Source organism: Phoenix dactylifera, unplaced genomic scaffold, assembly GCF_009389715.1.
Source record: "Phoenix dactylifera cultivar Barhee BC4 unplaced genomic scaffold, palm_55x_up_171113_PBpolish2nd_filt_p 000843F, whole genome shotgun sequence".
In the NCBI taxonomy this organism is placed as follows: domain Eukaryota; kingdom Viridiplantae; phylum Streptophyta; class Magnoliopsida; order Arecales; family Arecaceae; genus Phoenix; species Phoenix dactylifera.
The window spans coordinates 101,761-112,931 of record NW_024068208.1 but is presented as its reverse complement, the minus strand read 5'-3'; the positions used below and the strand labels follow the sequence as shown (position 1 = coordinate 112,931).

The 11,171-nt window shown below is 47.7% G+C and overlaps 1 pseudogene; it reads right to left on the bottom strand.

Moving 5' to 3' along the window:
* Positions 1–2,145: 2,145 nt before the first annotated feature.
* On the bottom strand, positions 2,146–8,964 carry LOC120107372 (annotated as a pseudogene).
* Between the last annotated feature and the right edge of the window lie 2,207 nt (positions 8,965–11,171).

Here is an 11,171-nt window from a genome sequence, read left to right as displayed (position 1 = left end):
GGTTACTGACCGAGGGTTAACGAGTTTGGAGGTTACCCGTTTACCAACTTGAAACTCTCCAACAATTTCAAGTGAGCGTGCTGAGATTTACGCCCACGGTTGCTGGCGGTTCCCAGCGGCCGATCGTGCCGAAGTTCATGCCAGCAGTGTGGGTGGATCTTAGTGGCCAGTGGTGATGGCCGGCAATCGGTCACCTGCTCTGGCACTGGGTCTCTTCTCACTAGTAATGTCTTCCCGTCTCTCTTCGTGTGCGCGGTGGCCGGCGGGCGCTTCAGCGGGTCCGAGGGACAGAGCCGAAAGAAGGGCAGCGATGCTCCTCTTCTTTTTGGCAACGGGAGTCACTCGTGGTCCATCAGCACGCTCCGGTGTCCGGGTCGGGGTACCGTGTAGATTTCGTGTGCCCACCGGAATCCTGGGATCCGGCAGTGCTCCGCCATACATCGGCGTGGTGCTTCTGTGGAAGGAGAAGTGGCCGAGAATGGAAGTGGAGGACCAGCCGCAGAGGCTTCTGCTTTTTTTTTTTTGTCTGGTGCGAGATCCGAGAGAGAGGGAGGAGACAGCAAAAGGTGTTTATTTTATCTGAAACCGAAAGAAGAAGAGAACAGTAGGAACAGTGGAAAATATAGAAGAGGGATCGAGGCTTTAGCAATAGTGGCAAGCCTGCCTAAGCTCTGATACCAAACTGATGCGGGACAGATGATTTAGGAAAGAAAATATGAATTGAAAGGGGAGGGGAGAGAAGTTCTGGAGTCTACCAGATGTCAAGACAAAGTTTTCATTTCCAAATTACTCTACTAAAACAGGAGATATGGAGGTGCCATATATAGCCCCCTATGCAACTACCCATGATCCCCACAAATGATCATGTAACTACCCATGATCCAACAACATCATGGGTCACTACACTAGCTAAATACAGTCATACAAGCCAGCAACTAATAAAAGACGAAAATACATAATAAATAAATGAAAATACACAAAAAAATAAAACTAGGGTGGCCGAAGTGCTATGTACGCCGGCAACGCCTATGTACATGCTGGAAACGGAGGTCTGTGTCCCCACCAACTCTGATGCAGGACAGATGATTTAGGGAAGAAAATATGAATTGAAAGGGGAGGGGAGAGAAGTTCTGGAGTCTGCCAGATGTCAAGACAAAGTTTTCATTTCCAAATTACTCTACTAAAACAGGAGATATGGAGGTGCCATATATAGCCCCCTATGCAACTACCCATGATCCCCACAAATGATCATGTAACTACCCATGATCCAACAACATCATGGGTTACTACACTAGCTAAATACAGTCATACAAGCCAGCAACTAATAAAAGATGAAAATACATAATAAATAAATAAAAATACACAAAAAAATAAAACTAGGGTGGCCGAAGTGCTATGCACACCGGCGACGCCTATATACATGCTGGAAACGGAGGTCTGTGTCCCCACCACATAACCCATTAGGTCATAGCCAATAAGAAGAGAAACAAATTGTGCGTGCCATGAAGCAAAGTTGGACGACGAGAGCTTCAAAGGAAGCTGGGTGGTTGCGTTGATCGAGATTAGCTGAGACATGGTGGTGGTGGGACTGGTAACCACAGCAAGGGTAGCACTGGATGAATCGCTAGAGGCCATGGGAGGAGATCGATTTCTTCTCGTTGGAGGAAAAAACGTGCTCTGATACCATAAAGATTTTGTAATCTCGATAACTTTATAAATGGAGTATGTGCAGATATATAGTGGAAAGAACAACTGAATGGGAGTGATCGAAGGGATACACAGTTAGTCATATCCCTGTAGATATACATGAGCAACGAACCATATACAGGAAGATCGGATGAGAGTGTGCAAGTTAAAATATCATCTGATATCTCTGTTACCAACCACAAGTGGCCATAAACAGTTTCTAGCACTAAGAACCTATACTCCTATGGAACTCGAAACACATTTGAAATATAACCTAAGTTCCACTTAAAAGAATAATAAAAGCATTTTGTTTGCTCTCACAGGCATGTTTACGTGCGTGATGACTCACATACACGTAGCTTATAGAAGTAATCACCAACATGACAAGCATATATACAACTTATTAGCAACCATTTATAACTACAAGTGAAGAGGAGAAGCATGTGCACATGAGAAAAACTAGTGCAGTTGATGGTTGGTCCTCATAGCAGCGATTGCCCTCGCTGGGTCTAGGCTCTTTGGGCAGCTAGCCGTGCAACTCCTTATAGTCCTGGACCTGCACAACCTCTTCTCATCTTCCGTCAGTGCTTGCAGCCTCTCTTGGGTGAAATCATCACGGCTTCAAAGATACTGTTGGGGGAAAAATGGACCACCCCATAAATACAATTAAAGCACCCAAATTCGACAGGAGGCCTGAGCTCATGCAGGCCGAGCTCATTTAGGCCGAGCTCATGCAGGCCGAGCCGAGCTCAGAAGACCGAGCTCATGCAGGCCGAGCTCATGAGGCTGAGCTCAGAAAACCGAGCTCATGCAGTCCCAACCGAGCTCAGAAGATCGAGCTCATGTAGGCCGAGCTCATGAGGCCGAGCTCAGAAGACCGAGCTCATGCAGGCCGAGCTCATAAGGCCGAGCTCATGCAGTCCAAACCGAGCTCATAAGACTGAGCTCATGCAGGCCGAGCTCATGAGGCCGAGCTCAGAAGACCGAGCTCATGCAGGCCAAGCTCATGAGGCCGAGCTCATGCAGGCCGAGCTCAGAAGGCCGAGCTCATGCAGGTCGAGCTCATGCAGGCCGAGCTTATGCAGTCCGAGCCGAGCTCATGCAGGCCGAGCTCATGCAGTCCGAGCCGAGCTCATGCAGTCTGAACCGAGCTCATGCAGGCCGAGCTCAGAAGGCTGTCGAGCACAGAAGGCCGAGCTGACCTCAGAAGACCGACCTCGTCGTCCACATGCTGCGGCCATGCCCTGTAACAACCTTACCGCACCATGCTTTACTTGGCGGCCACGCCACGACATATCAACCATGGATCATACCCTGCTACGACTGTCAACACCTCACCATTCCCAAGAATGGACTGCACTGCGTGCCACAAGCAAGCTTTAGCTGCGCGCCATCTCCTCCTATGATTGGAACGGGTCATCCACGGCAACTCATTACTTCACACGCCTACGTCCAATCGTAACAGTAACCCATTAATTCGTCCAGTCACATCACAGGTAATCCTGCCACTCTCCCTATAAAAAGGAAAACTTTTTCCTCCCAAGAGGAGGTTTCGAATTTCTACATGCAGTCCATCTCTTTCTCCAAAATTAAGCCCCCCTCTGACTTAAGCATCGGAGGGCCGGCGCCGAAAACCTCGGCCACCGGTTTGTTGCAGGTCTTCCGGAGGATGCCGCCCGCCGACGGACCGCCACCCGCCATTCCAGCATCGGAGCTTCTCCTTCTCAGCCGACAGTCGCCCCCGAGTCCAATTTTCAGCAACAGTTGGCGCTAGAGGAAGGGCCCGAGTCGTAGCCATGAAGCTAAGGAGTAAGGGAGCCTCTAACGCCTCTCGGCATCGCGTACCAAGTCTTGGACACTCAATCCAGAACCCATCACCAAGGCCTCCGGTGGATCCAGTCCCCCAAGTTCAACCAGAGCAGTTCAACCTGCTTGTTCAACAAGTCCAAGCACTCACTGCGGCCGTTCAAGGCCTACAGCAAATAGAAGGACAACCTCTACTCCCTCCTCACGAGCATGAGTCCTCAGGATGCCACTCGCGATGTCATTTCTCTGTAGAGCGTCGCCACCACCGAAGCTCCCACCGAGCTCGACCCCCAAGCCGGGAGGGCTTGTCACGCATCCATTATCCTGAGAGCTCGCGCCGAAGCCTGACGCCTCGAGTACGGGAGCACCCATCTGAGGCGGGGTCCGCCCCATGCCAAGCTGCAACAGGAGCCCCACCCGAGCTCGGCAGAAAAGTCGAGGACTTGGAGCGGCAGATATAGATGCTTCAAGATCGAGGCCCAAAGCGAGACGTCGACCTTGACTTTACAACAGAATCTCCATTCCCTCAATGGATCATGGATGAGTCAATCCCCCAGAGGTTCAAGATGCCACAGATTGAGCCATATGATGGCTCATCCGATCCTCTTGATCATTTGGAGAGCTACAAGTCCCTTATGACACTCCAGGGAGCCACAGACGCTCTACTCTACAAAGCCTTCCCAGCAACTCTCCGCAAGACGGCTCATTTTTGGTTCTCCGGACTAAAGCCCAGCTCGATTCTCTCCTTTAAACAGTTGGGCAGGCAGCTCGCCACCCATTTTGCTGCTAGCCGGCATCAGCACCGGACCTCAGACTCCCTCTTCGCCATCAAGCAGAAGGAGGGAGAATCCTTAAAAGACTACATCAGTCGCTTTTCCTCGGCCACATGGGAGGTTCGCGATCTCGACCAGTCAATCGCCATGTCGGCATTGAAGACTGGAGCTCGGTCCTACAAATTTCTCTTCTCCATCGAGAAGAGCTTCCCTGCCGACTTTGTTGAAATGTTGGCCCCAGCTCGCAAGTACGCCAAGGCTGAGGAAGCCATGGCCTCTCGGCGGGAGGCAGTCGAACGACCTGCCAAGATGCAGAAGACGTGCCACGAGGAGCGCTCCCAACCAAGCAGCAGATCCCCCTGGCATGAGAAAGAGCCTCCTTGGCCCAAGAGCCTAGCTCACTCGAGGTCTCCCCTCCAAAAGTTTCAGACATACACTCCCCTCACATCTACCCGAGCAGAGATCCTCATGGAGATTGAGGGTCAGGACTATCTCCGACCTCCATTGAGGATTCGACCGACAGAGTCGCGGAAGCACTCGAAAAAGTACTGCCACTTTCACCGAGATCGCGGCCATGATACGGAGGATTGCTACGAGCTCCGTGATGAGATCGAGGCATTTGCCTGCTGAGGTCGGTTGAGTTGTTTTGTCCATGATCATGCCTACAGGAGAGAGCCTGAGGAGCAAAACCCAGTGCCGCGTGAGGAGCAGAACGACAACTGACCTCTCGCGGGCATCAACAATATCATCAGAGGGCAGGCAAGTAGAGGCGCCTGAAGCAACGAGCTCGGAAGAAGGAGCTTCCTCAAAGCATCCGTGCACTGCGAAAGTCATCTCCTTTTTCGATGAAGACCAAAGGATTTTATGACGATATTGTAGCTATTTCCTTCATCATTGCAAGGCTTTAAAAAGAATTTTAGTACATAATAAAAGCTTGGCTGATGCCTTATTTTGTAATGCCTTTCAAAGGATAAGCACTCCTCTGACTAGATTCACAGTAGATTCCACCCCAAGAAAGTACTATGAAGTTAAATCCTCTCATGGTCCAGAAGGCGGAGCTCATGCAGGCCGAGCCGAGCTCATGCAGGCTGAGCCGAGCTCAGAAGATCGAGCTCATGCAGACCAAGCTTAGAAGGCCGAGCTCATTTAGACCGAGCTCATGCAGTCCGAGCCGAGCTCAGAAGACCGAGCTCATGCAGACCGTGCTCACGCAGGCCGAGCTCATGCAGACCGAGCTCAGAAGAACGAGCTCCAAAGGCCAACCTCAGAAAGCCAGCGCTGAGCCAAGTCCTGAGGGACTTCGAAGCTCGAGAGCTATCAAAATATCTCCAAAAGGTACAGGACGCCACTTTGGCTTCAAATAATTTCAATATTTTATTTATTTTCAGGTCGGAGAATCCAAAAATGACTTACAGGTATCTCTATCTCCAACGTCGCCCCGTTCCGAATAAGGGCGCACGATCGCCAACGGACGAAGTCCGTCTTCTGTATGTGTCTCCAATGATGCCCCGACCAAGCTCAGGACACTATTCGACGTAATTCGACGATATTCAACGTCCTTCAACGCCATTCGATGACATTCGACGCCATTCGACGATATTCGACGCCCTTCGACGCCATTCGACGACATTCGACGCCCTTCGACGACATTCGACGCCCTTCGACGACATTCGACGCCATTCGACGATATTCGACGCCATCCGACGCCATGTCAACGCCGTTTGACACCCTTTAACGCCATTCGACACCTCCTACGACAACACGCCCCGATCTGAGTGGGGGCTCCCTGCTGAGTCGACCACAAGCCAAAGAAGGCTGCTGAGTCGACCTGAAGCACTTAGCTCCAACTACATGAGAGGTACACCCTACTTGGCACGTACATCTCCATAGACATTTGGCTATATTACAAGATGATCGACGACTGAACTACTTCCTTCGCTCGAGCCAAAAAGCAGCTCGAACTCGAAAGTCGGGGGGTAGTGTTGGGAGCAAAATGGACCACCCCACAAATACAATTAAAGCACCCAAATCCGGCCTGAGCTCATGCAGGCTGAGCTCATTTAGGCCGAGCTAAATGAGGCCGAGCTGAGCTCAGAAAACCGAGCTCATGCAGGCCGAGGTCATGAGGCCGAGCTCATGCAGGCCGAGCTCATGCAGTCCGAGCCGAGCTCAGAAGATCGAGCTCATGCAGGCCGAGCTCATGCAGGCCGAACTCATGAGGCCGAGCTCAGAAGGCCGAGCTCATTTAGGCCGAGCTCATGTAGTCCGAGCTGAGCTCAGAAGACCGAGCTCATGAGGCCGAGCTCAGAAGATCGAGCTCATGCAGGCTGAGCTCATGAGGCCGAGCTTAGAAGACCGAGCTCATGCAGGCTGAGCTCATGCAGTCCGAGCCGAGCTCATGCAGGCCGAGATCATGCAGTCCGAGCCGAGCTCATGCAGGCCGAGCACAGAAGGCCGAGTTGACCTCAGAAGGCCGACCTCGTCGTCCACATGCTGCGGCCATGCCCTGTAGCAGCCTCACCGCACCATGCTTTACTTGCCGGCCACGCCATGACATATCAACCACGGATCATACCCTACTACGACTGTCAACGCCTCACCATTTCCAAGAATGGACTACACTACACGCCACAAGCAAGCTCTGGCTGCGCGCCATCTCCTTCTATGATGGGAACGGGCCATCCACGGCAACTCATTACTTCGCACACTCATGTCCAATCGTAACAGTAACCCATTAATTTGTCCAGTCATATCACAGGTAACCCTGCCACTCCCCCTATAAAAAGGGAAACTTCTTCCTCTCAAGAGGAGGTTTCGGATTTCTACATACAGTTCATCTCTTTCTCCAAAATTAAGCCCCCCTCTGACTTAAGCATCGGAGGGCCGGCACCGGAAAACCTGGCCACCGGCTTGTTGCAGGTCTCCCGGAGGATGCCGCCCGCCGACGGACCGCCACCCGCCATTCCAGCATCGGAGCTTCTCCTTCTCAGCCGACGGTCGCCTCCGGGTCCAATTTCCAGCAACAGGTACATATATAAAGAGGAAGAATTTTTATCAGCAACCATCAAAAGGTTTTCTTGATCGAGCACAAGAAATGTTAATAAACTTCGTCGAATCACCTATCCGAGCTCCATCGATATGCATGGAGTAAAGCAGCTGGACCTCAGAACTCTTCTGAGTTCCACCAATAGGCAGGGCCGGCAGCACCGCAGCAGGCACAGAGAATGCACTCAGGGCCGGAGAAATTCTCTCCCACTCTCTTGCTTCTTTTGATCTTGAGCCATGGCTCAATTAACCTATATACATCATGTTGAGATCCATGGTCTAAGCTTAAACAAAATCAGTCACTAAAGATATGACTACAAAGCTGTAAACATGACCTGAAAATCATCAAACAGCTCCTTAATTACTAGGAGAATAGAAAGACTGTAGGCAATTGAATTGGCATGACTATTTATAGCTCAAGCATAACCTACGTGGAATTCCGTTGATTGAAACCTGGTTAAACTTACATACTTCGATATATAAGCTTGACTCATGCATTACCTGACCTGAAACATTTTTGAAAAGTTAATGGTATTTCAAAAATAATGCAACGCTAGCACGAGTGCAAATGTACTCGATTAATTGTTCACTATACAGTCCATCTATATTTATCATGGGTGTTCTATGGAGACCAAGTCAGTAATATGCATGACAGAGACCGACCACAGGCAAAACATGCCAAATAATAAAACCCACCGTTTCCACATTAATTCCTTATCACTGGAATTATGTGGAAAAAATATAAGATGATGTTTTTTTTTAAAGACTATATACTGACTCTTACGAAATGGAGGCACAAGTAGTTATACTTGTATTGGTGGTAGAAAGTTGTGAGATCCACCCGCCAAGTCCTTGACGACAAACATTGAGGGAGAGGAGTTATCATAGTGGCGTTGGAAGTATTGGTGTCGATGGGTTTTAAACAAGCCACCGTGTTGATCCCACCTATGTTCATGGAGCAGGAGCCACAGATGCCTTCCCTGCATGACCTCCTATAGCTCAGGCTGGAATCTTGCTCTGCTTTGATCTTTTGAAGCACATCCAAGACCTACAATGTGATCAAGTATGTATTTTAGACCTAAAAGGACACCATAATTTAAATTCATATAACTACTTGGATGCTCTTTATAGCGTTATAGAAGAAAATATTCTCGTACCATAGCTCCAGTACTATTGGTTAATCCTTAATTTTTTCCAATTTCAAAGACAAACATAATCAGATTACCCTTTTAACTGGATCAACTTAGAAAAAGATTCAAACATGCTAGACTCGTATGGGAGAAGTCAGTCTAGCATTGATGAATCCAAATTAGCAAGAAATTAAGAAAGAATTCCAATCTTTTTATAAATATCTTAGTATATTAGAATTCCACCTAGAGACAAGGGAGTATGATGGGGCCACAAATGCTCAAGTCCACATGGTAGGAGAGGAAAAGGGCTTGTCGGGGTTTCACCGATATATCCTGAAGTCCTCCACCTTCTTGGACTTGTCTGATCTAGACATCTCCTTCTTCCCTTCTACCCTATCTGGAAGCCTTGCATAGTTCTCTACAATGTCCTTGACATCCTTCTGCCCCTTTCCTTTAATATAGCTCGTCACCTTGCTTACCCCATCACCAAACCAGCCCTTCAATGGCCCCACTCTCTTCAACATCTCCCTCTCCTCTCTACCAAGGAGAAAGGTTTCACTTTATCTGATCATAGTTTTCATGGTGTATAGATGTGTGACATGTAACAGTACTATGGTAGGGAATGGTCACTGATGAGGTCAAGGGAGATCGGCCTCCGACCCGCGCGTCTAGCACTATAGGAGAAGATCTGCTGCCCTCCGACCTCGTTCCTATCCATCTCAGACAGCGGAGGCGACTGCTTTTCCTCAGAAGTATTGTCCGCTTTGAAGGAGGTTTCATAATCTCTTCCCAACGCACGATTTTGCCCCACAAAAGGCGCCTTTGAAGAGAAAGAGGTAGTCCCTCTCCATTTAAGGAACAGGCCTCTCTGCTATCTAGTCGATGTGAGACTAAGTTCGAACCCTTTTTTCCCACAACAGTTACTTTACCATGGTAGCGCTGCAAGAAAGTGTGGTGGCACGTGCATGGGTTAGTGGACATGTAGCTAGGAAGATAGGAAGACAACTGTTGCATGTTTGCCGCCTGGACAACTAGTGACCACCTCTGAAAAAAGGTGGTTTGGCATACAAAGGAACTGGCTTAACCCATCGATTACAAATACTTGGATTACTTAGCCAACTTCCCTTCTGAAGCACAATGGATAAATCCAGAGGCCTGTATTGGCTAATTCTCATGCAATCCCAAGATGTGAGGTGACATGCCTAATAAGCAACATTGGCAAGCTTCACTAGAAGGGAAGAAATTAATCCTATGGAGCAGGTATAGATAAGTTGTGTGGGCTCTAAACCATAATCTTTGAAGTTCAATTCAGCTGCCATTTTTTTTTCTTTTTATTACAAAGGCAAGACCAACACTCAGAACAGCAGTATAAAATAGGTCAGGGCCTCAATGACTCTGCACCAGCTCCCACAACTGGGCAGGAAAAGACACTACTCAGTCTTTGTGACCCAGCTTCGGCCAGGTAGCGGAGTCTCCTAGAAGTATAAGGCTGATCCGGTCAGTGAAGTCTCGGTCTGTGGAAGGAGACTCTCCTTCCACAGACCGAGACTTCACTGACCGGATCAGCCATTATACTTCTTCAAATATGAGTAAAGATGTATATTACGCCCACTGCCTCAACCTCCACCTTCACCTCAAGTAACCAAGAGCATTCAGGCTTCCCCAATCCCTCATTGTTTCCTATCTTCGGTCTCACCACATGTGACAACCCGAGTTCGAAACCAAGGTAGAACCAAACGTGATTTGCTTGAAATATAGATCCATTCAGCACACTTAGTCTGATCCACGTTTTGGGGCCCAGCCATCTGCAATATACATTGATAAGGAGAAGTTTAGTTTTCCATGGGCGTGAATCCTTCTTTTGATGTCAAATCTCCAGTACACATTAAAGCTAGATACATATGCGCATGGAGGCACATATATGCTTCCCTTGCAAGCAGAAAATACCTAATCATCTCAAGTCTAACACGCACGCACACGCATGTGCGCATATATATATATATATATAGAGAGAGAGTATCTATGTATCTTAAGTCTAAAATTAATAATGAAGCATATAAACCAAACATCCATACCATTAATCATGATTTATACTACTAAAAGTATCTATAAACCTAATATCATATATCCTGATGGATCTAATTTATGCATTATGCAAAAATAGATAGTTTCCATTTTACTAGTAATGATGATTTATACTTGTTAAAAGATGTATAAATTAAAAATAAATAAAATTTAATTCTTAGACCATAACAAACAATGGTCCCATATCATTCTAAGAGTACATTTCGGACCCACTTGGCACATAGTTTAGAGACTATAAAGATACTTGTTTTTTTTTTTTTATTTCTGATCATTTTTAACAGCATATATCATGATCAATGGTGCATATCTTTAATTTGGATCTTTAGTTTAAAGACTACAAAGACGCTCTTTCCTTTTCAAGCAAAGTTGAAACTCATAGCCCAAAGTTGACTCACATTTTACTAATTTCGTGACTCAGTTGAGTTACTTCAACAACTCAGACAAGTCAAATTTCAGTTATTTTAGAGTTCTCTTGCCAATGCATCTAGTTTGGGGAAAAACAATAACAATATAGCTGATGAAAAAACATAGTATAACCTATTTAAATTGAGATATCAAATCACATTGCTCTTGATTGAAATATTATATTTTAAAATTGTTGGGGGAAAAATGGATTGCCCCGAAACAGTTGGAACGCATCGCCGGC